The sequence below is a fragment of the Phyllopteryx taeniolatus genome, chromosome 7 (assembly GCF_024500385.1).
Source record: "Phyllopteryx taeniolatus isolate TA_2022b chromosome 7, UOR_Ptae_1.2, whole genome shotgun sequence".
NCBI lineage: Eukaryota > Metazoa > Chordata > Actinopteri > Syngnathiformes > Syngnathidae > Phyllopteryx > Phyllopteryx taeniolatus.
In genome coordinates this window covers 10,375,738-10,399,929 of record NC_084508.1, presented here as the reverse complement: position 1 = coordinate 10,399,929, position 24,192 = coordinate 10,375,738, and the positions used below count along the sequence as shown (strand labels likewise).

Genomic DNA, 24,192 nt, shown 5'->3' with positions numbered 1-24,192 from the left:
CACCAACAGCGAAGCCTCCCCAGGCCCTATTTTCATAGACCGCTCATCTGCAGCGGGGCTCAAACGCCAGCAGATTCTGATTTTCATGCAAGCTCTAGGCCTGCTGCTGTTTGCCAGTTTGTCAGATAACGAAAATAAGGCCCGCTGTAATTTCCGCTAACAACCCAGACTAAATTTAGCTCCTCTCTGAAATGCAAAAACCTTACAACAGTCAACGTGCTTCAGTTCAACATACTTCTTTGACACCAGTTACTACTTTCCTATTAGCCAGGGCTTTGGCACTATCGTGTGGCATCTTAGGGCATTTCAAAAAAAAGCACCAAAATGTAGATAAGAGTTTTGTTTTGTTTTCGACAATAGCTGAAGATATGTTCCACAGAAAAAAAAACGTTCAAAACATTCAACACTGTAGCTCCAAAACTTTTCCTCACTTAGAATAAAATATGTTAAAGTTAAATTTGTATCAGATTCAAATTGTAAATTTGGCAACGATGTAAATGTAACATGGCAAATTCCATTTACCAACGTCCTATGCATATACTGTGTCTCTCTCAGATCAGGTTGTAATTAGGCCTCTTGAAATAGCATTTTGTAATCCTTACGGCATTTTGAGGTTTTCTCATACTAAAAAAACACATTTTGTAATCTAGGTGAACATTTACATTTAAACCACATGAACCCCAAAAATCACTTTCTAGAAGACGTGTTTCAGTTTTTAGCCCTCAAAGTCAGTTTCACTGAGCAATATGAAAGTTGGTAGTCATGTTTATTACAAGAAGTCTCACAAAAAGTCACAAGAACCTGTGCCTGAAAAGACAGGAAATCATCCACTTTAGTTTGAAGCGACCATTTTAGGGTCAATAAGACAATATCCAGCTGTCCTTCAAAGACAAACATCCTCGAGAAATGTTGTTGGATTGCCCCCAAATTCGAATGGATACTAGACAGATAAGTGACACTAGATTGTGAAAGATTTGTGTGTGGTCGGAGCATGGCAGCAACCTTTGTCTTAATAGCTAAAAGGAGGTAAATTGGCAACGACATACCAGGCCTTTCGGGGGCATGAGAAGATACATACAAGCCAAAAACCATAAGGCACCAGAATCCAAAGGAGAAATTCAGCAGTGTGCCTGGATGCCTTTCCCAAAGAAATGTGAGAGAAGAAAACATTAGGAGGGGAAAAAAAGTGATTAAAACGTCTCTGTCGGTGACAGCTTTACGGTTATGGATCTCCCAGCGCCTGCGTCGACAAACACAGTGCACATAGAGGGTGTCAGGCTGACCGATGTTGGCAAAAAGAACAGATTGGACAAGGTGAGAAGAGCACAATGCTCTCTCTTCCATGAACGCAAACATGTTCTCTGGCTTTCGGTGGGACTTGTGATGAACGACCAAAAGATAACGGGAACTAACCCATCCCACCACGAGCAAAACACCAATCTTTAATTAATCGTTTTGGGATGAACAAATTAAGGGTGCGTGCAACGGATTAAATAATGAGCGATGCTAATCCTAAACTATTCCTCTCGTGGTGGGTCCCATAAAAATCAGCAAAGAGACCTGACAGCATGAGGAAGACGCCGCGTTGTAATTTATGTTCTCCTTCGCTCTTTGATCTCCACGGAGGAGGAGAAATATCTCAGTTATGCAAGACTCCCTCAGCTCCGCCACATGTGCTTTGTATGCACGCCATGTCCACACACACTCAACTCTCCATTTCGCACACAACGGAATATGTAAGGGCCTGATCATCCACGTGATAGGTCAAAGGGGACCCGGAGGCTAGTTTTAGGAACAAACTACCATCCCAGCATCTTCGCTTTCATCGGAACCTCCTAACGATGCTGTCAGTGACAATGTATGCGCGCCCCTTGCGTGCCAAGAAGCTTTGCGGCTCTCTAAATAAGCTCAGCAGTCCTCGTCAGCGTGGAGAAGGATGCTGTTGGAGGGCTTTGCAATTTGCACAGTTAGAAGATGGAATGCCCGAATTTAGTGCAGTAGTAAGCCAAGCATCCTTTTATACACTGCACGGACAAAAATATTGGCACTCTGGCCAATACACCCACAAAAAGTGAAAATGGAAGAAAATATGTTGTTGTGAGTGCTTTTCATATCTCTAACAAAATGTTAAGGTTCGGGGTTTGAATCTCAGCTCTGCTTTTCCTGTGTGGCGTTTGCATATATAGGCCTTAGATGATCACAATTTTTGGTACCGATCACCGACCGACTACTGAGTTTAATCATCGCCGATCCGATCTCAAGATGGAGCAATGTACTCTATGTATCCGTCATGTAGGCTCGTTGTTTATTTAGCCTGCTAGTCTTCTATTCATATCTATAGTTATAACGCTACATCAAACACGTAACCTGTGCGCTATGGCTAATGAAATTGGCATCTTTAGCCTTAACCTCATGTTAAAGTTTACAGCTACAAGCAAGTAGCGCGCCAACGTTGACATTTTAGCGGCTAACTAGCCAAATAGCTTACAGAGATGACTGTGCCTCCTTGTGAGAAATAGAATCAGCCAGAACGTGTTTCCTATTTACATGGTCGTCCATCACTGTCGTGCTGCTATTAAGGCAATTTCTGTCTCGAAGATTTTGCATCTTATCCTTCTTTACTACGGAACCTTCGGGCTTCGGTGCTAACAAGGATTAGCCGTGATTCTGGTAGCCGTAGGTCTACCGGTTATATCACGGTTGACCCGGATTACCACTACTGTGCATGTGTTTCAAGGACGGAAAGCATAAACACAAGTAGCTGTTGGACTCAAACATACACGACGCCGACAAGCAATGTCCCCACAGCAAACGAGATCGTGTCGGCTGTAATGTCTTAATTTGCTGTTCTGATGGGATCTGCGTATTAACACATTGCAGCGGATCACACAAATTTGCATGAAATAAAAAATATCGGCTGATCCGATCAACGAAAAGTCAAATATATATATATATATATATATATATATATATATATATATATATATATATATGTGTGTGTATGTATACATATACAGCATTATAACGATTAATGTTCGACGAACGAATCTGGGGTCCGGTCTTTTTCGAATTTTCTTTCCAACCCGAGAGAACCTGACATTCAATCTCTTTTCTTCCACACCACTCCAAACACAAATTGTCGACGCCAATTTGAAAGCATACAGTTGTCGAAAATGTCTTGAGGAGTTAAGGTTTAGAAGAAACTAATGCATGCAGTCAAACCCTGATTGGTTAAATGACTGATTAAGAGGCATGTCCCAAAAAAACTTTTGTCTAAACACTGTATCTGCCAAGTTTTTGCGATTACTGTACATCTCCAACACAACAATGGTTTAATAACAGTTGAGGCAGGGTTGGAATTACAGTATAACCTTGGCTCTATGGGAACTGGGTAGAAATGAACATCCATCCATCCATCCATCCATCCATCCATCCATTTTCTGATCCACTTCTCCTCACTCGGGTCGCGGGCATGCTGGAGCCTATCCCAGCTATCATCGGGCAGGAGGCGGGGTACACCCTGAACTGGTTGCCAGCCAATCGCAGGGCACATACAAACAAACAACCATTCACACTCACATTCACACCTACGGGCAATTTAGAGTTGTCAATTAACCTAGCATGCATGTTTTTGGGATGTGGGAGGAAACCGGAGTGCCCGGAGAAAACCCACGCAGGCACGGGGAGAACATGCAAACTCCACACTGGCGGGGCCGGGGATTGAACCCCCGTCCTCAGAACTGTGGGGCAGACGCTCTAACCAGTCGTCCACCGTGCCGCCATAAATGAACATGTAGGGGTCCAATAGTGTGTAATGTACTCCTTGTGTAAACTCCTAATTTTTGCCAAATGCTCAAATGTTTCAGTGCCATGGAACGTTTTGTTGAAGATCCCTTAGCTTCCAAGCTTGTTTCCAAATATGTGTGCGCAAGCCCAGCTGACATGGAAACCATTATTGTCAATTATAACAATTTGTGATTAAATCTGAACACAATGGTTGATTGGCTCCCTAAGAGCGACGAGGTCAGAGAGGTACGTCGCGGACAGACGTGAAGGCGGTGGGTGGGAATCAGAGGGAAGTCAAGTGAGATGGAGACCGACTGAGCTTGTGTGGTCGCTGCTTGAGCTAATCTGAAACATGAGCCACGTTAAAAAGGGAAATCCGTCTTGGGAACACTTCCAAACGCTGCTGGCCAACATGCTATTTGTTCCCAATAAAAGCAGCTTAAAATTTTCTGCGGCTGACTTTCGCAATGGACTCTTTAGAAACAAGAGAAGCGGTAATTCATCATCTGTAAGCACCTGGTCTCCGTACTGTTACTGCAGCCATGGTAGAGCCCTGTTTGTAGTGGCGATGGTGCTAATAGCGGCGAGTCGTCGGTGCATCAAAGCGGTCATTGTGCTCTAATGACAGCTCCGGTCTGCTCGGGACCTCTTCACAGGCCCTGGAGATCACAGCGAGGTGTGGCCGTCTCATCACGCAGGAGCGACTTCACAGAATGTGAAAACAATGGCCGGTCATGGCGCATGCTTCTTGTCTAGTTACGTTGAGACTGAAGTAGCTTGACAATCGGGTTCTGCGGTCAGCTGTGAAGACTGTTGCTTAATGCGCGCGGCACTCGGTCTGGAGAATGCGAAGACTTGTTAAAGGGTGCGAGCTGCACAACCGCAAAATTGTCTCTCTTCGAAGGCACATGGAGACCATATAAGTCAAAATGTAATAGCTTGAGATACGAGTGCCCTGACTTATGAGCAGTTTGGAAATGAAAATTCTGGAAATGTAGTTAGTTACAATTACAAGTTACCCTGTGGGAAATCTAATAGTAGTGTTAAGTATTTCAATTCCTAAATTAAAGATGAATTTGATTAAGATTAAAACCATAGATCATGATTTTGGAATTAACCACATATTTGGTCTTTGCACAAAAAAAAATAAACTGATACAGTAACACAACATGATGAAATGTGAAATACATAAAAATGTGTTTGCATATATAGCTATATATTGCGCTTTATATGACAACTCGGTGAATATTCCACGAAATAGTCAAAACGGTTCAAAAGTGTAACTATTAGTCTAACATTTTCAAAATCGCAGACAAACTAACAGATTGGACCACAAAGTGGCGCTTCTAGGTCATATTTGAAAAAATATGTCATGTTTGAGACTCCGGCAGAATGGCACATGACCAGAGTGAGCCAATCACAAGCGTCGGCTTTAGGAGGAGGATGTGATATGCAAAAAAATAACAAAATCTGAGCTTTTGCATCTATTTTTTAAATGTAACAAAAAATTGTAATCATGGAACTTTCCAAAAGCAACTGTCATTCATTTACACGTTTTCTCCCAGTAATGTAAAGAATTACAATTACATACATTTTGTCATCAAATTACGTAGGGCTACACAATGAATACAATTTTAAACATGATCGCGATTTTGGCTGCCATGATTAACTAACGGCATTTTTGATTTTTTTTTTTAACATTTAAAATGCGGGCGCTGCTAAGTATGAAAAGTGCTTCATTTGTAGCAGTGCCCACAACCAAGTCAGCCAGCCACCAGGGGGCGAACGTATGGTTAAGGCTTCATTACGCTCCGGCACTGCGCTCCGGTGCCAACTTCCAAAGCTTAAAAGCAAACTTTTCGGCTGACCTGCCTGCAATGAAAAAACCCTGAGAGTAAGTCGAAAGGGAAATCACTGTCGAGTTATTTACAGTTTTGTGACCAATCACAACTGACCAATGGTCCAGCAGAACAATGGCGACGTAGAGTCTTTGACAATTCACTCTATTGACAAAGAGGATTTTCAAATGAAAAGTCGATGCTTACAGCCTAATGTTATTGCATTTCATGGATTCACTGTATTTGCTGGTTAGAGCGTCCTCACAGTTCTGAGGAGCGGGGTTCAATCCCTGACCCCGCCTGTGTGGAGTTTGCATGTTCTCCCCGTGCCTGCGTGGGTTTTCTCCGGGCACTCCGGTTTCCTCCCACATCCCCAAAACATGCATGAATTGGAGACTCTAAATTGCCTGTAGGTGTGACTGTGAGTGCGAATGGTTGTTTGTTTGTATGTGCCCTGCGATTGGCTGGCAACCAGTTCAGGGTGTACCCCGCCTCCTGCCCGATGACAACTGGGATAGGCTCCAGCACGCCCGCAACCCTAATGAGGAGAAGCGGCTCAGAAAATGGATGGATGGATGCTTCCATTAAGTTGCAATTCATGATTGCACTTTGTAATAGTGCATTTATTCCGTTCAACCTTGGTCAAGTAGAATTTTTTAGGGTACATTTATTTTTATTAATGTCTATCATTTATTCTTATTTAAATATTCATGTTACATATTGTTTGTTGAAAAATAGTACAATCAAATAAAAACATTTCCCTGATGAGGAATAATCGTGATTAATAATCGTGATTACAATATTATGATGATTATTTTGGCCATAATCGTGCAGCCCTAAAATTACGTAATCTTGTTACATGTAATTACTTACGTTGGAGAGTAAGTAATTACATGCTGCTCATGAGTCATTCAAGATATGAGCAGTTGTTCCGCCGATTTATTGCTTTGACTTGCAAGCAAAAATGTAAGATACAAGCATTGTATGGTGGCAGTGAACTCAACTCAGTTCACAACAAGCTGCAGTTCGGAAGATAGTGAACAGTTCTCCAAAAAGGAGGCTTCAAGCCGTTTAAAGCCACTCCAAGTTAAAGGTTACTCTCAAACTAAACATTTACAACATATATTGTGTTATTGTCTAAAACCAAGGCCTCCACAGATAATGTTATTGCCATCACGGCCTATTGTTCAAAGACATAGATATGCCACAAAACAGCTCAGGTATCTCCAGGGTGGCTCCAGTCTGTGGGCCTCCCAGCAAATAAACACCCTTTTTATTTTCCCTGGGTCACATTGTAAGTTGAGGCCACCGGCCCGCGTCGGAGAAAAAAAAAAAGGATCATATCGGTGGCGCCTGACTCCTGGGCAGGGGTTCAGGGGTCACGTGGGAGGTGGTATGGGAGTCAGAGGTGCAGCAGAGCGCTTCGGAGACTGGCAGTTTGCCGGGGTCAGTCTGGGCAGCGGAGCACGGAGGCCAATCTTTGAGGAAGGTTTGCACCAGTTTGGACTTGAAAGATGTGACTAATTGTTGTTGGTGGACATCCGACTATCATGGAGGAGATGACAGCAGGAGGGTGTCGTCCTGCTGGTAAGGTGGAGCTCATTTGACAGCTTCAAGCAGAGTGCCCACTTCCATCAGTGTACCTTGACCGGAGTTGACCGGACAACTCCAAGAGTTGTTCTCAGATGGGGTCTTTAAGCAGTAACTTGGGGTCCACAAAATAATTTACAATAAATTATGTCATATCTTTGCATTGCTTTTACTGAATACAGGTGATCACAGAGGGCTACCGTCTGCTGTCACAAGCTATGCATTGTTTTTTTATTTTTTTATTTTTTTACATTAAACACACAGTTAGAGTAAGCCCAAATTAATTCCTAGCATGGCCGAATTTTGGAGTTTAAGTGATCTTTTTTAATGTTAAATATAGAGACTGGAAATAACACACATTTGCCCGTTTGATTGTTTTCTACAGTTTGAAAATTGTTGCTATCCCTGACAATTTTGAGGGAAAAAAAATCTTTTGCACAACAGGGGGTGGGCAAAGTATGGCCTGATCCATTTCTTAATACGGCCCACCATGCAATCACATTATCAATAGTCCTGCAATATTTGTTGCATTCATTTATTTTTATGTTTTCATTCAAATGAACGTATTTTTTTTATTTATTTTGTATTTATTACAAATTGTTCAGTTGATTTATTGTAAATAATAAAACAACAAATATTAGTAAAATAATTTGGCACACAAACATTTGTATTTATTGTATTCAATAATTGTCAATTGATTATAGTTCAATTAAATTCAAAAAACAATTAAAACTGTGGATTCTTTATTTTATTATTAAAATAAACCATTTTACTTTTGACTATGCCATCTGTTCAATTTAAAAATCAAACATTGCTTTTGAGGACTAAAGTCTGCACACCCCTGATCTAGAGTATTCTAATAGACTATAGAGTTAGAATTTTGGATATGTGCATGTATTGAGAAACTGATTAAAACAACAACAACAACAACAACAACTTCTTACAGTCTTGTCATTTACACCTTAAAAAAACAACAACAAAAACACATTCACCCCAAATTTGGCCAGGGTATGAATCATTTTGAGTGTTACTTCATTTAAACCCATTTCACACCCATGGAACATTTTAGATAATATATAATATGTTTTTGGACTGTGGGAGGAAGCTGATCGCTAAGGTGTTCCTAATGAAGCATCTGATGAGTCAGGGCTACAGAGAAGGATTCTGTGTTTGAACTTCTGCTGCTGCTTCTCCTCACTCAATCATTCTGCCTGACATGTCCTAAGGCTGCTGTTGTCCTGCCGCTCACCCACTGCTCATCTCCACACAACATACACACACACACACACACACACACACACAGGAAAAAGGGGGATGGCGGAGCAGGAGATTTGCTTTAAAGTGTGCAGGCATACGCGTTTCCTCTCTTTAAGCAGGACATCTGAGGTTGTTTCACATACAAGCTGTAATTACCTGCGCAAATATGTGGAAAAACTGCAAGGCAGTGTGTATCAACCCCGATCATCTGCTCGTGTCGGCAGGCAGACGGCGGTCCCACTGTTGCACTAATGACTTAATTGGCCCCCTTAATTACCAAATAGCCCGCTACCATCCAGAAGCATTTAGACAATTACATGCTGGCCAGGACTCTGCAGGCTGCCTGTGAGACGGAGATGCGGAGAAAACAAGGGACGTAAGTGTACTGGGGATAAATCACAGTGTTTTTACATGAATTGAATTTTACATGAATGAAGGAAAACATGCGATAAAACAAGAAAACACAGTGAAAGCCAGAAAACAGTCTGATTGCGGGCGGGAAAAATCAGTGAGGCGTCAAAGTCAAAAAGTCTTTTTGTCGAAAGTTGAAAGAGCTAAATAGACCAACTAATACAAAAATCTGAAGAAAAAAGGTGTTTGTTCTAAAATCTGAGAAAAGCAGCAGAAAATCAGGCCAAAATCCAGATGTAAGGGGGCGTGGCAGGTCATGAAACTAGTTGCATACTAGGTGCAGTTTAACCAAATTCGAGAGTATAGTAATAAGTCTTAATTGGAGATTTAACTAGAGGGAGCTGCTGTCATTTCTGTGAGTTTCAACACAAAGGTATTATTCTGTTGTATGAATGCCGGGCGTGGATACACAGGTTAATTGTACCTTCTGCCATCTAATGGAAGAGCATTTATTTGTTCTGCCTGTCATTATATGTCGCTGGCATGGGATAGAATAGAATAAAACAGAAAAGAAAACAATAGAATAGAACCTTATTGTCACTGTCACAAGAACAATGAAAATCAGTTTGGCATCCATAATTTGCAGTTTTGAGGTAAAAAAAAAAAAAAAAAAAAGAAATAAGCACAATTATCCAAAGACAGCATTTACACAACAAACAGTTGTTCACATTTGGGAGAATGACCATATTACTGTATATGTAGTTATGCATATGGGTATAGCACAATTTTTCCAGATATTTGTTGGGGTGAATGGGAGAGCAGTCATATGCAAATAGGGAGTAAAGGTGGGGGCTGAAGACACACCCCTGAGGTGTTCCCGTGTTCAGGATGAGAGTGGAGGAGGTGTTGTTTCCCATTCTGACATTGTGGGTTCTGTTGCTGAGCAAGTCCAGTGTCCTGGTGCGCAGTGACTGGCCGATGCCCAGGTTGCTCAGCTTTGTAACCAATTTATGGGGTACAAGTATGAGCGTATGTGCACAGCTGAAATCCACAAAGAGCATCCTCGCATAGATGTTCGCACTATCCAGGTGTGTGAGGGCTGTGTGGAGTGCTGTGCTGATTGCATCTTCTGCTGAACTGTTTGCCCTGTGTGCAAACTGATGGGGATCGAGGTCATCAGGAAGAGCGTCCTTGTTGTGAGACAGGATAGTCTCTCCAGACATTTGGTGTTAGAGCAACTGGGCAATAGTCATTCGGGGAGCTCACTGTATTTTTTGGGTACTGGGACAATGGTGGTTGATTTAAGGCAGGTGGAGACTACAGACTCCAATAGCGAGAGGTTAAAGATGGCTGTTCACACTCAGGAGAATGGAGGTAAAAATACACAAACAAACAAACAAAAAAAGCCTGCTAAAACTACTAACTTTGCTGCAACTTGAAGAGCGGCCGGGTCGCTGCGACTGCTTGCGCCGCCATCTTGCCATAAAAAGAGGAACAAAGATGTTTGTAAGGTGGAACCTCGATTTAACGGACTTAATAGAGGTGAGGCGTCGTCCGTTAAAGCCGTTTGTCCATGCATTTGAAGCACTTCTTTTCATGGCCTAAAAACATCCAGTAAAACAAAATTATTATTTTGTACTTTTTTTTCGGTGGTTTAAAAACAGCTCCAACATTATTATTGTAAGTAAATATAAAAAAGCGTGGACAGGTTTTGAAGTTTATCTGAGCAAAATTTAAACATTGCTGTGATTTTCTAATACTGCTGTGACTGTGCCGTTATCACTGTTGCTTGGGAGGGGTGGTCCCAGTCTCGGAAACTAGTTTCTGTCCATTAAATTCAAAGTCCGTTCTTTCCTGGTCTGTTAAATCGAGGTCCACTGTATTAAATACATTAATCATTTTGGAACCAAAATAGTGAAACTGGATAATTTCTTTAAGTACAGTGTTTGGGAATCAGGGCCTTAGACTGCATTCATGTACCACCAAGTACATGAATGCTCTCACAAGAATTTAGCAGATCATACGAAAAATGGGTTCTAATAACAATGCCGAGCGCTGCCCTACATTAACGCCATCCGTAATGGGCGCCCTGCGGCTTGGCCCACGCTTCACCACAGATGCCAGTACATTCACTCCCTGCCCGCCACATTCTGTTGGTCTCCCACATTTCTCACATTCTGTCAAGGCTTTCTACAGATAAAATGTGGACGCCGGACAGCTTTGGAGCCCTGGCACAGTCGAATTAAGCTCCTGTGCCAGGCCCGTCTCCAGGGGGCATATATTAGCTAATTTGTCGCCAGTTTAAAAATCTATTGGCCATCCCCGCATTGTCTCAAGCCCATCCAGTTTGGTCCACGGTGTCCTGAAACGGAGCCGTAAATGTAATGTAAATACCTAACCTGCAAAATCTTCGAATTAGATTTCCATTGAAAATATTCGACACTGAATTCTAACAAGAGCGGGCTCTTTGCTACAGTCAGCGCAAAGGCCATGAATTTCCCTGGGGATGAATAACAAAACCATCCACCATTGTACACTGCATTTCTGCTTTTCCAATCAAAGGTGACACACCAGCGGTGAGGGGTTGTTTAGGGATGGAAGACAGGTAGTTTTCCAGAAGGACTGCGTGAGGTTAATCTCAGGTTGTCTGGGCCACAGGCTGATTGATCACAGGCTGGAATGTGACTGACTGATTTCCTCTGAGACCCACTTGGCCCCTCTGGAATGTTGTTGTCTTTTGGGATGTCACTGTTTTATAACTTTAGTTCATCTTTAGTTGAAATAGATGAATGAGGTCCAAACCCAGGATAGCACCTTTGATGTGCGTGTGTATGTTTGAGTGTTTTTCTTACTATACAACAGACAGTACACCAGACCCACGGACCATGGAAATACTTAAAATAATGTCATAACAATATTTTTTGCTTGATTCCTGAAAGAAGAGGAGAGGTTGTACCTTGAAGATGCATGGAATGCACTATACAAGGTCTTCTGGCTAACACGGCAGCTGCTGTTCGACAAAACTGAAACAATAAGCCAAATACATCTTAACTGGCGTTCAATAATTTAGGTTAATGAGTCACATGCTGCTTAACCAAGTCTTATGACAAATGCAGCAAACCCTCGCCGATTCACAAGTTCCCCGATTTGCATGTTTTTTGTGAATCCTAGCTCAGCTATTTGCTGAACAACTCACCTATTTGTGTTTTTTTGTGCGCGTTCTGTAATTCCATAAAATGCCACAAGATGCCGCCAAAGCCCTCGCTAATAGGAAAGCAGTAATTGTTGTCGAGGAGGTATGTTAAAGTTATACACTTGTATGTCTTCGCTGCATTTGTATGTTTTTGCTCTGCTGCCCGGCTATTAAAAATATCAAGCTAACTAATGTTGGATGTCTAGTGATTGCTTGACAATTGGTATTTTTGCGGGTTTTGAAGGCGACATACAGGTGCATCTTCTATAGATTAAAACATCTGTAAGCCATTTTGAAGGGTTCTGTTGTGAGATGTGTTTGAAATGAAAAAAATGTTTTGGGATCATAGTTATCATATAGTTGATCATAGTTGTGGTATATTTACAATTGAAACTATTAATATAGGCAATTATAAACATTTTGGGGGCATCAATAATCCGAATACATGTAGCAGGCTATTCTGGTAAATTTCTATTACAAATATCAAGACAAATAGCGTTCCTATTAAGTGACAATAACTATGACAAAATGGTTAAATGGTTTATTATGGCCAAAAAGTGCAACACCTGAATTGGATTCATTCTTTTTCCATTATTTGAAATGAGGAAAAATAACAGCAAATCCAAAACAAAGCACCCAACAATCAATTAGGAGTTCTGAGGGTCCATTGTAGTTCTCTGCAGGTCAGTTTATAACGTTGATCTCGGGGTGTTTAACGCTGGACAGTGGCCTGCACATTCTCAAGAAAGTCTGTGTACGGCACAGGTGTGTGGAGGAACAAAAAAGATTTCCAGTGTGCCTAGGCATGCAACTTTCCATGTGGGACACTTGTTGGTCTCACATGAACTCAGCGTCCGGGGTCGTGCATACTAACACACCCCTCTCTCACTCTCACTCAGACACACACACACACACACACACTGACAAGCAGTCATAAATAGGTGCCAGCAGAGAGCTAGTGTATGTGTGTGTGTGTGTGTGTGTGTGTGTGTGTGTGCGCGCATGTGAGGCAGGCTTGTCGAGGATGAAGTGGAATTAGCGGAGCCCTCTCACTGAACCCACTTCTAATATGACCCATGCATCTCCTGTGCTCCCTTCGCCTTGCCCCCGTTATACACAAGCCAGTGGAGCGCTTCAGCAACGCCTTGCTCACCTCTCGACATCGTTTGGGCTCTCGTGTTCTGCGCCCTTCTTGCATCATGCCTTTTATTTTTAGCTGACCAGTCACTTGGAGGAGTAGGTTGGTAATTAGAGGCGGTTCACGTATGAATTTAGTAAGATTTTGGACGAGAGCAATACATTTCTAGTCATTGAAATTATTGGGGGGTATGACTTGAAAAAGGCAAATAAAACCCTAAAGCTTCAAAATGATGGGGGAAAACTATTACAAACATATTAGTAAATTAGTACACATAAATAGAACCTAGACTGCAGAAGCACTTTAACCAAGCTGACTAAATTCTCACTAGTGAGATTTTATTTTTCACAAAATGATGGTAAAACACAATATAAGTAATCCACAAAGGGCTCGTACGGAGCATCATTCAAGCCACGACCGCCAAAGGCCGGAGTACCCAGAGAAAACCCAAGACTCGAAACTGTCCCCGAGGGTAAATGCTTGTTTTTCCTATACTGCATTTGACCTGTGATTGGCTGACTACCAGTCCAGGTTGTACCCCGCCTCTCGCCCGAACTCAGCCGGGATCTAGCCAGAGTATTTGGAAAAGAATACTACGCAAGCAAGGGGAGAACATGCAAACTCCAAATACGAAGGCGTGAACTGAGATTCAAACCCAGAACTGCGAGGCAGACATGCAAACTACTATTCCACCTTTCCACCTCATGTTAAGAAAATGGACAATAGAGGAGCAAAGAAACAAAAAGGCAAGACAATATGAAGAGGAGGCAGTGAGGCCGAAGGTTCTGGTACCATTACACATCAGTTGATGTCCTACTGTGTTAGATGACACCCAAGAGTGAGTACGCAATAGCGTAGGGGTCGGTGGGGGGGGGGGCTTCTTCTTAAAACCCTGCGGGTCAGTTAGAATTCAAGGAAAACACTAAAAAAAAGAAGCCAGCTGTCTGTTCGGGACAGGCAGCCTCACGTTACATCAGCCTTCATTAAAATCGGTCTGATCCCGCTGGTTAATGGACGTGTTTTATGACGCTTTTGCCCAGCGACCGTTCCAGGAGAGAAGGGTGAGGGTGAGAGACGTCTACGTGTTCAGAACAGCACTTCAACCCCTGAAATTCCCAGGACTTTCTCTGAGCCTGATTGACTGAAGGGGGCGGTTGCCTCCCTCGTTAGCCTCCCTATGACCCCCCCCCCCCCCCCCCCCTATCCCTTTGGATAAACTCATAGTAGCCCCCTGAATTTACCCTCTCAAGCAGCTCAATGTGCAACGACACCACCCTGAGCCAATTAGTCTGCGCAGATGACATTTAATAGGATAGGCAGGTGGGAGAACATATCCAGATATTTGAGATATTTGGTGACGGTAACAATATCAGGATCATGAACAGGAAGTTGAATCATTGAATATTGTTGGATTCTTCTCCATCTCACATTCGGGAGTAGAGAAAGCAAAGATAATTTAGGATACCCTGCATTGGACGTGTGACCTGGTCAATCCTTACCACGGGAGGAAAGGAATCATGAGAAGGCGGGAATACAAAGGGTAGCAGAATATCAGAGTGAGGAAAATCACATAGTCCAGGTTGATGGTAGTGGTCTTAAGGGAGGAAAAGAAAAACAAAGCTGCAGGCAAAGATGAACAGGCCCTTACATGTCTGAATGGCGGAATTGACGTTAGAATACCGAATATGAAGAAAATCAGTGATAGTGAAAAAGTCGAGTTATTGCCTCCTCACATTTCACATTGTCACCTACAAGAAATTTGACCTGGGCTTGTGAAACTGAGTTATTATAGTTGAGCCTTTTAAGGTGAATAGTCAAATTTAGATGCAATGCAATGTTTAAAAAAAAAAAAAAAAGAGTTCTCGCCACTTAGCGCCACTCAACATCTCTATGAAAACATTGTCTATGAAGGACTACTGGAAATGGCCAAAATGACACTAACATTTTGGTTACATACTCAAATGAGTCTTAGGGTGGGACCAAGAACAAGATCTGACCTTGTGGAGATGGGTTATTACACTTTTCTGTTTCTTGTTGAGTCATCATATTTCGCTGCCACATACATCTGTCTATCTACAATCTGTCTAGTATATGTGGTTCAAATTTTATACTAGTGATTTGGTACTAAACCTCAAGAACTCGTTCATCTTTGAAGGACCTCTGCAAATGCCCCAAATGACCATAAAATTGCTGCTTTGAAGCAAAACAAGTCTCTTCAAGGCAACACATAACATACAAGACATTTGATCACAATCTAACCTTGTGGAATTGAGTGATTAAGAGTTTTGCGTTTTCTGATGAGTCATCAAAACTATGCTATCAAGCTGCGCTCACATGCCATGACAAAAACTCACATTTTTCACCAAACGTGGTTCCAATTTGGCAGCAGTCAGACAAAATCTTTAGGACGAATTCATTTTTGAAGGACCACTGGAAAATATCCTGAATAAGGGCGTGTTTTTTAGGTGAGTCACCAAACATTACCACTACCCCCCACCCACATGCAATACCGAAAATTCTAATGTTTGGCCATTTATTGTTGGTTGTCTGCCTATATACTTGGTTTCCATTCGGTAGCATTGGGCAAATTCTCTAGTAGTACTTTGTTTTTGAAGGACCTCCAAAATGGCCAAAATAACCTTTACACAGCCACTTCAAACCAAAATGGCAGACTTCCTGTCTTTTCAGACATGGGTTATTGAGACTTTTTCTGTGGGTCTATCCATGATAAACATGGTCACCAAATTTCAATGTTGATAAATGACACAGGATTTATGTATTATATATTTTTCAATTCGGTGTCATTAGCGAGATGGTTTTTGGGAGTTACAGAACTCCTACCAACATTTGTTGAGTTTTTGAGTGTGGGATATATATCTCGAAAAGTCAATTTATTGGACCTGATAAATAGAGTTGGGCGAGTACCGATACCAGGTATCGTATTGGGCTGATACCGGCCTCATTTCAAGGTATCAAGTGCTCGCGAAGGCTGCCGATACTTAAGGCAACACAAAAAAAAAAAAAAAATGTTTTTTTAAAAAATGGCTGAGTAAGCCTTCCTCGCCAATAGTTGGTGCTCCACTGCAGCGGTTTGACACATCAGAGAATCATCATGTATTGTATTTTCAAGAGGCACAAATTAGTTCATTGCGCACTGTTCTAAACACCGCATGTCAGTACCATCGTGAACTGAGGACCGTGTATATGCAAACAAAGTGATATCACAGTGAGGTCCCACTGTTTTCTCTTTTTTCAGTTGTATTCAAGGTGTTCTTCGTCCCTTCTGCGCCCTCACGCCCTCACGCTCAATTTCACCTGTCACTCGGCAGTGTGGCTTTTCCAGCACTGGAACAGTTTAGACGTAATATCGTACACATGGCAGAGTTTACCGAGAGCAAATGAGACGAGGAATCAAATGTACTTAGTGAGTCGTCTCAGCTTTCCGGGAAGGATGGGCGAGAGGAAGAAGATGGGAAAGATGAGACAATGCACGACGAGACTCGGTGGGTGGCTCACTTCTCATCTTCCTTCATCTCACGTCTTTTCCCGGTCGACCACCTCAGTGGCCCCAAACCTTTTAAGAAGCGGCAATTTTTCCACAGACCGGTTAAAAGAAAGTTATTCTTTCTTTTTGGCCCTTTACCAAATGATCCTCAACTCAGTACCGGTCTGCCAGGGGCAGGATGTGAATTTGGTACTTGTTTTTTTGAGTGGGGATTTACCCGACTTGATCTATCGCTTGGGAACACCACTATTCAAGTCGCAATTATAGACACTATCAATACGATGCAAAAAAAAACAAAAAAAACACCGCAATATAACTGCATGCAGCTAGGCAAGCTTTAAAAAGGGTATCCTGGGCATTTCCAACCTAAATTATCTTGCAAACCCGATAAAAGAACAAAGATTATGAAAAATATTTTAAAAAATAGACGGCATGGGACCTTTAAGGGTTTTTCTTCGATGATAATGTTTTTATGATCGTGAGGAGCCATAATTGAAATCCTGATTACATTTTGATAAATCGCACAGCCCCAACCCACCGGTGCGGTCCGCAGACCAGGGGTTGAGAACCACTGCACCGGACGACCGAGCGTGTGATTGGCCGTGGTTGGCGGCAGAGTTGTGCAAACAGATTAGCAGGGAAACATGTCAGCGTGCGAGTGCGCCGCCAGATGAATGCGCGCGCTGTGCCGCTCACACACGTGGGATTGTCCGCTTCTGATGGGGCGGAAGGCAAATGAATGACGAGCAGGTGGAGGGGGAGTCCAGAATATGCGCTGTCTTCGAATATAGAAGTCTATTAATACACAAATATTAATAGAGTGGAGTAAATCGCGTCTCTGGCAGGGAAGAAATCACCGAGTGGAAGTTATGTGCAAAAGGCCTCTGACTGCACGTTAAATGTGCTCTCGCGCGCCGTAGATATGACACTCAGCAGCCACTTTGTTAGGTACACCTGCGCGATGTAACGCGATGCCGATCGGCAGCGGTGAGGCCCCCGAATTCCTCTTTTGCATGAAGCGGCTTTTGTTAACGCTGCCAGTAGTGGCAATCATTTTACTTGATGTTCATTAGCGAGGGCCGAGTGGGTGGCTGCTCGTTGGTCTCTCGTCCACATGGAGTGGAATTTTATGGAGAGGTGTGTCAAGCATGCTGCCAACCTCCCGTATGAAAAATAGGAGCGCTACCTCAGGTCAGTCTAGACTATATTGATGCTATAAAAATATGAAATGATATACACTCATCTACTCGCAAAACAGTTTCTCAGCTAAGTCGGCCTAGACACGGCTGTGAAGTTCCGACCTCAAAGCATTCCACTAAAAACAAAAACAAAAAAATGGCTGACCATCTTGTGAATAGCTCATTGTACTGTCGGCACTTACAAATGAGACGTAATTAATTTTCTTTGCATACACTTGAACTAATAACTTAATAGAGAGATGATATAGCTATATATCTACATTGACATATAGATTTTTCCATGCAAAAATACTTCGGTGTCAAACAGCAAAATCAAAACGCAGATAATCATAGATTGTATTTTGTTGCGGGCTGTACGTGTCCACACGTGTAGTTTGGGCTTTTCCAGACGAATGCACTTAAATCACATTTGGTAACAGTTTGAATAGTACAACAGAGTACGGAAAAGAAATACAGCGGACCCCCGCTATTCACAGGGGATAGGGACCGGGCCGGACCACGAAAAGCGAAAACTCGTGGATAATTGACGCCCTTTTATAATTGCAGTGGGAAATTTTTTTTTTTTAAACTCCCAAAAAGATAGAATAAGGGAGAATAAACCACCAATGAGAGTTTTTTTTGGGTTGGTTCCGCCCAAAAAAAGAAAACTAACTAATAAATGAAAATTGAAAAAACTAACAAATCAAAATTTAAAACTGGGTCCCGAAGCGCGAGTATGCGGGGCTCCACTGTATATACTAAAACAATAAAGTCATAATATAGTAATATAGCTACAGGTAAATTTCCCATGCAAAACCTACTTGCAGTGGTAAATGGTAATATCTAATTAGTATAACCAATAATCCAGATAAATTGTATAAGATTTATATTGTCTTTTAGGCTGAGTCCACACTGCACACATTTCCCAATTTCATGCTGCCAAATAGAAAAAAAAAAATTAAAAATCCCCAAATCAGTCAGTTTTTCCCCACGAGCGACTGGCCTGTAAAATGAGGTACATGTTTGTGAACGCTCTCAAAACTGTGAATTATTTGTCCTTAGAATAACAATGACAACGAAACCCAAGAAATTCAATAGGGCCTTTGTTTCAGGTGCTCGGAGCCGAAAAAAAGTGAATGCCGTCATATGTCAGATTATTGCATCTCAATGAAGTCGGGAATATCAGTTTGCCCAGACTCTGAACTGCGTTCCAATACGCTTTTCCTCAACATTTTCTGACTTCCCAGTTGAATGGAATGCGGGTGGGTGAGATCTTTGGCCCAGTGCGGATTCCTGGTGCACAGCTGAGTAGACCGAGAATCAGAGAGCAGCAGATCAATCTAACCATCATTCCGTAGAGTTTAACTTGGCTGCGCGCACGCGCTTATTGCTTCTTGATGCATATGTCGACTCACTGAGCCAGACCACCCGCGCTACGGTCGAGGCAGCGTCCCATTATGAAGCCGTATTTCATCCTCCGACTCGTCTCGCTACAGTATAAGCGACTTATTTCCAGTGGGTGTCGGGTTTAAGGTCAATGTATGTTTGTACGGGGATCCGCTGTAATGGGCACAACATGGCTAACAAAGCATTGATTTGTAGTTCATAAGTAAAGTTCACTTTTTAGAGGTTCTTTTCGAGTATTAGGGCCACAGTGAAAAAAGAAAGAACTTACACCATGATGTTAAAGTCGTCCTCATATGAGAACAAAGTTGGGTATTTTTGAGAAAAAAGAGGACATTTTGTAAATTAAAGTTGTAATATTACAATGAAGTCATTTTTTTTTAATGAAAAGTTGTATATTTTCGACAAAGCCGTAAAATGACATAACATACGTTTTAGAATAGTTGTATTCTGTATTTGAGGGAAAAAGCTGTTTACGTTTTATAAAAAAGATTTTCTCCCAGTACTAGGAAAATAAAGTTAGTAAAGAAAAGTTAGCAAAGAAAATGTTCAAGATAAAAAGTTTAATATTTTTAGATTGACATAGTATTACAAGAATAACGTTGTATATTTTAAGATAAAAAGTTGTATACCTTTTAGATTAAAGTCGTAATAAGAGAGTAAAGTTGTATATTTTTTTATGAAAAAAGTTGTATATTTTCAACAAAGTTGTTAAAATCATGAGAATAATTTGATTGATGAACAATTTGAGAAAATAAAGATAAAAAGTTGTAATATTACAAGAATAAAGTTGTATACAGTAATTTGAATTTTTTTTTAAAATACAGTTGTATATTTGCCATTAAAGTCAGAATACGACGTGAATAAAGTTGTTTATTCTATAGAATACAGTTTTTCACCAGTGCTAAAACACATTTCTTGAAACCTGAACCCATTTTCTCGAAACCTTAAACACAAATTGAAAAATTCAAACTACATTCACAAAACCAAACTATTGCCTCAAAACAGACCCCCGAGTCAATCGAAATGAAAAATACCACTGAACAGTCACTACACACAACATGGAAAAAAAAAGAAAATGATTAAATTATAAAGCTATCGAAATCATTTTTATTGCTCACAGTAGAAATGCTTTTTGCAAAACAAAAAAGCTGTTTAGCACAAACAAGTATTAGGCCTAAAAGTATCGGTATAATTGAAAATTGACATATTGAAACACCTTTTTGTGTAATATATACACTAATCACTGTATTGAGTCACTCTGTAAACGTACATAACGAAAAAAGCAATTACCTTTTGTGGTTTAGCAATTGAGAAATACCATAATATCATCAGATTGTGAGAATCGAGTCATATTTTACCTGCATAAGAATGAGTCATGTAGATTGAAGAGAATCTTGTCAAGTTACACTTTAGGTTTAAAAAAATAAATAAATGAATTACTCAGTATTCTCTCACATCGACATCAGATTATCATCAATATCAGGACTTGAAAATCATTTTGACCTGTTGATTGAAAGGAGTAGTAGGTGTTAATTGGGATGGGGATTTTGAAATGTCCTTGTTAAAATGGGATTTATCTTGAAACAAATCTTTTTCTCTTGAAAATATGACTATTCTTGTAGAATTACGACTTGAATCTTTGAGCTTTGTTTTTTTCCCCCAGCGTGTCCATGACACTTCATATTTTATATACTGTAACAGAACTATTGCCTTGTCGTTGTGCTGCCATGTGGATCTGGAACAAATCACGGGTTCCCCAAAAAATTCTCCTCCCGTCCTTAGCTGATTGTCAAAGGTAATGGTTTCAACACGTCGGGAGACACAAGGCGCAGGCGAGCGTGCCGCTGTTGACAGGCAACCAGAAAAAATAAAACAAAACAAAAAAAAACTCAGTCTTTGTGAAAGAGATTGCATAGGGAGCGAGAGTTGGAGTGGAAACAAGTGTTTGTCATCAACTTGCCAACACGTAGAAAGGATGGGGGGGGAAATGAAGGTCACACAATTGCACTAAACTTCGGGGATGTCAGACTACTGCACATTGCCTTCCTTACCTTGTGAGAGCAAAGAATGAACTTGTCTGTGTCTTTTTCTTTGACTTTTCTTTCTTTTTTTTTTTTTGGGGGGGGGGGGCAGAACACAAATGGTGGAGCAACATAGGTAGACAGAAAATATAACAATACTCAGAGGTATATATTCTTTTTCCTTTGCGAAGAGAGACTAATATTATTGTGGCTTACTTAGGAGTTTTGTACTGGATATCTGCATATCTATTATACTGCCCTCAGGTGGCCAAGGTGCACACACCAGAAAGAGCAGCATATTGTTCATTAAACTGAAGTAAAAATGGGGCAAAAACTGTCGAATTCTTGACATTCTATTTCATTAGATCATTGCTGTAGGTTTTTTTTTTTTTATAAAGAACAATATTATAGAGTCCGATTTTCCTTATTTAAAAACGCTGAAACAGCCTAATTGCATTTCCATTCTTTTTGATGGGGAAGATGATTTGAGATATGAGTGTTTTGTGTTACGAGCGGGGTCAGGGAACAAATTAAACTCGTATTTCAAGGCACCACTGGACTTTTGTCCAGTGCGGCCATTGCTTGATATTAATGTTTTGTGGTTTGAACGTTATATAGAGGTACGCTCATTTTTACAACTTGTATGTCACTTAAGAATGTCAAAAATGTTACTTTAAAAAGTTAATAAAGGTGGGAAAATTGTGACAGACTAAGTCGGATTCATTCGTTCCGTTATTGTCTATGGGGAACAACTGGATGTTGACCAGGTGCGACTATTGTTGTTATGGTAATTTAAAACGGATGTCTTTTTGGTATTATTTTTGCCAGAAGAGGAGAGGTTGAATAGAGGAGATGCACGAAATGCATTATATAAGGTCTTCCGGCTCACACGGTAGCTGCTGTCTCAGACTTGTAGTTAACATTGAGCCACAAACACACGATTGCTTACAGTTACTTGGAACAGGGAGTCCAACTTTGGGCAATGAGCCACATGTTGCTTCACCAAGTCTGTCACAAAGAAGCTGCCAATGCAGCTTCCATTTTCACAATTCTCTTATTACGCCACGTTTCGCTTCCTTATTGAAGGTTATTGAAGCAGTTTTGTAGATGTTTTCTTCCGCTTTCTTTATGTACCGCACTGTAGATTCATTCACGCCATAATGGCGTGCCACAGATGCATAACGTCTGGCGTCTTGGATCAAACCGAAAAGTTTGACCTTTTCGCTGATGGTCATCATCTTCTTCTTCCTCTTGAGACGAGTCGGAGGAAGCTTTCGCAGGGGCACAGCGCTTCGGCAGCATTGTAAGGGCTTGCTTAACTTATCAAAAAAATGATGGCTTAAACAAAAAAAGTTATTGCGAACACAACAGCGTGGACGAGACTGGCGAGACACACTACAAGGGAAGATGCTGGGTGAGGCTGCGATGATGTGCAGACAATCAGCTCACGGGATAAATCCGCTCGTGCTCTCATTGGTCGATGTCGCGCTGGGAACCAATCAGTACAGGCATGTACAAAGCGTTTAGCCTTCGCAAGCTGTAATCATACTCATTTTCTAGCCTAACGAGACCGCCGTCTTTTGTTTTTCAATTTTAAGCTTGAGCGTTTTCATAGCCACTCAGCAGAACAAAAACACACCATCGCAAGGATTTTCCATAACTTCCATGCACAACCTCGGCTAATTAAACTGACTCCTCTTACAGTAGTTGAGATGTGTCACTTCAACATACTTCCTTGAGACCAATTAATACTTTTTTATTAGCCAGAGCTCCCTAGCATCTGAGTGTGTTACAGAAAGAGCAAAAAAAAAAAAATATGAGATGTTCCCCAGAAAAAACGTGACTTTGTGAATAGCCAATCGCGAATAGACAGCGGTTCACCGTAATAATATAGGCAAAATGTTTTTTAATGGGGGCGCTATTTGTGGCAAGCCTTGGTCCTCAACCCCCGCGAAGACCGTGGGTCGATTATAATTGCTTTGTCCTTGTAGACCATGAAGGCACCACCAGCACCGTGGCGGCAAGACTTAAACACAACATTTTCTTTGACTCCATGTCCATTTTTCTCCGTGCCTTTTTATTTCCCCCCACAAAGCTGACACATAGGACGACTCACTTATGTGGAAATCACAGCGGTAATTGCCTTCATTGCTCTCTCAACACCCCTAAGGAGTGTAGATTTATAGGCTGCTGAGAAATGAAGTCCAACGCAAGTTTGAAGTTAAGTATAAGATCAATGGCAAAAATCTGACACATTTGCACTCTTCGTTTGTTATTGCTAGTGTTGGACTGACACTTCAAACGTTTGATGGGCCCCACAGTGAGATCTTTTCCATTTTTCCTACATCTTTTACATCTGGCGATAGATAGATCACATGGCTTCCATTTTTACTTTTCAAGCCATGTCCACACACTTGGCAGATTACGGGCAACTGTAAATGATACTGTCTTTACACAAGTGACTGTACACGGGCTAATAATAGATTTAGCAGCACGCTGACTTTGTGTGCGTTAGCATTTGGGGGGGTTCCGACACCCATATCGCTGATTATATTTGTGCTCTGTTGCCAAGGCACACCAAGGTGTGTCAAATCCATTGAAATCCATTCTGGAAAAAATACCTGAAGATTTGGGAGTATTTTACCTGAACATAAAAACATTTCAGCCACGAAGAGAGACAGAATGCATTTCAGCAAAAATTATCTTGCTGCTGTTTGCTTCCGAATGAAATGCTCTGACCCAAAGAAATGCTGAGCATCACCTCTGGAAACTGAGACAAGAGACAGCCCTGCAAATGGGCTGGAGACACACGGTCTCACTCATCTAGTCTTATGCTGACTAGCTGTCATGTTCTCATAATTAGTACAATTATGGGTGAAAAGCAATGCACAAATTGAGGGAAATTGGTGCTAAAATAAAGAAAACAAA

The 24,192-nt window shown here is 41.4% G+C and overlaps 1 protein-coding gene across 1 annotated transcript in view; it reads left to right on the top strand.

Annotated features, from left to right (window-relative positions):
- Positions 1-24,192, top strand: part of trabd2b (TraB domain containing 2B) — a 74,117-nt gene that overhangs the window by 5,726 nt on the left and 44,199 nt on the right. The window lies entirely within an intron of this gene.